This window comes from Ovis canadensis, chromosome 1 (assembly GCF_042477335.2).
Source record: "Ovis canadensis isolate MfBH-ARS-UI-01 breed Bighorn chromosome 1, ARS-UI_OviCan_v2, whole genome shotgun sequence".
NCBI lineage: Eukaryota > Metazoa > Chordata > Mammalia > Artiodactyla > Bovidae > Ovis > Ovis canadensis.
In genome coordinates this window covers 151,456,570-151,458,599 of record NC_091245.1, presented here as the reverse complement: position 1 = coordinate 151,458,599, position 2,030 = coordinate 151,456,570, and the positions used below count along the sequence as shown (strand labels likewise).

At 36.7% G+C, this 2,030-nt stretch overlaps 1 non-coding gene across 1 annotated transcript; it reads right to left on the bottom strand.

Moving 5' to 3' along the window:
- Positions 1 to 1,026: 1,026 nt before the first annotated feature.
- Positions 1,027 to 1,098, bottom strand: TRNAC-GCA (transfer RNA cysteine (anticodon GCA)). Its single transcript has one exon. It is a non-coding gene; the product is annotated as a tRNA-Cys (tRNA).
- Positions 1,099 to 2,030: the final 932 nt, after the last annotated feature.

Sequence of the window (2,030 nt, the reverse complement as noted above, 5' to 3'; positions counted from 1 at the left end):
TTTTTAAATGTTGATTTTTAAGCCAGCTTTTCCACTCTCTTTCAGTTTTTATCAAGAGGTTCTTTACTTTCTGCTGTAAGCGTGGTGTCATCTGCATATCTGAGGTTATTGATATTCTCCCCAGCAATCTTGATTCCAGCTTGTGCTTCATCCAGCCCAGAGTTTCTCATGATGTACTCTGCATATAAGTTAAATAAACAGAGTGACGATATACAGCCTGATGTACTCCTTTCTCAGTTTGGAACCAGTCTGTTGTCCCATGTCCAGTGAGGTGACAAGAATGCACAGAAGAAATATACAAAAAAGAGCTTAATGATCCAGATAACCAGGATGCAGTGATCACTCACCTCGAGCCAGACACCTTGGGATGTGAAATCAAGTGGGCCTTAGGAAGCATCACTATGAACAAAGCTAGTGCAGGTGATGGACTTCCAGCTGAGCTATTTCAAATCCTAAAAGATGATGTGAAAGTGCTGCACTCAACATACCAGCAAATTTGGGAAACTCAGCAGTGGCCACAGGACTGGAAAAGGTCAATTTTCTTTCTAATTCCAAAAAAAAGGCAATGCCAAGGAATGTTCAAACTACTGCACAATGTGTCTATCTGTCTGTTTATATATACATACAAGTACACGTATGTAAATACCCATAGGTATTTAATAATATGTCTTTGTTGAGTTTTGACATGGAGTAAGGGTATCCACCTGCAATATGGGAAACCTGGGTTCAATGCCTGGATTGGGAAGATACTCTGAAGGGGGCCATAAACAACCGACTCCAGTATTCTTGCCTGGAGAATCCCCACGGACAGAGAAGCCTGTCGGGCTACAGTCCCTGGGATCACAAAGAGTCGGACACAAATGAGCGACTAAGCATACACAAGGGTGAAGTAAAGTGAAGTGAAGTCGCTCAGTCGTGTTCGACTCTTTGTGACCCCATGGACTGTAGCCTATCAGGCTCCTCCGTCCATGAGATTTTCCAGGCAAGAGTGCTGGAGTGGATTGCCATTTCCTTCTCCAGGGGATCTTCCCGACCCAGGAATCGAACCTGGGTCTCCTGCATTGCAGGCAGACGCTTTACCGTCTGAGCCACCAGGGAAGCCCTATACACAAGGGTAATTTAGGGTAAAAAATAATTAAAATTTTGGAATAAAACTTTTAAATATATATTCTGATCTTTTACATATAATGGCTGGTGACTTTTCAGTCGTGTAAGTAAACTATATGATTGTAATAACTGCTCATTGAAACCAACATGCTTACTTATCTCATAGCTTTAATCTTAAATTTAGCTGAGTTATTAGGCTTACAGATAGATAATAGCTATTGAATCAATATATTAATATATTAAAAAGTTATAATTAGAAAATTATTTGAAATGTGTGCAAATATCTTCTGTGGTTTTTTTTTTTTTTTTTTTTCTGTAAATGTGAGCTTTTAGTGACATTGTTGTTTAGTCGCTAAATTTAGTGCTAAGTCCATGGGACAGAGAATACTGGAGTGGGTGCCATTCACTTCTCCAGGGTATCTTCTCAAGCTAGGGTTCAAATATGCATCTCCTGCATTGCAGGTGAATTCTTTATCACTGAGCCACCAAGGAAGCCCTTAGTCACATTATATTTTCTAATTTATGCTATAATATGAAGGATATAGAAAACCTGAGACTAAACCGTGAAAGCTGAAAATTAGATGAGGAAAATGTTTTCATTATGTTTACGACCTATTGTATAATATTCACAATTGTTTTATTTAACACATTTCTGTAAATTTTTATAAAGGTGCAGGAAGAATTAAGAAAAATATTTTTAAAATATTAAATGATCAATTATAATCTGATCTGATAATATTTCTTTTCTTATTTTGATGAATTACTAATTCAAAAAATACTCTTTGTGCCATGCAATATGTTAAGTGCTGATAAGAGTAAAAATTAAGGATTATTTTAAAAGTTAATTTAATGCTTATTTAAAACTCACTGCTTTGCTTTTTCATTCATTTAAAAGTTTTGTGCTTTTTTTTCTTTTGCTTACT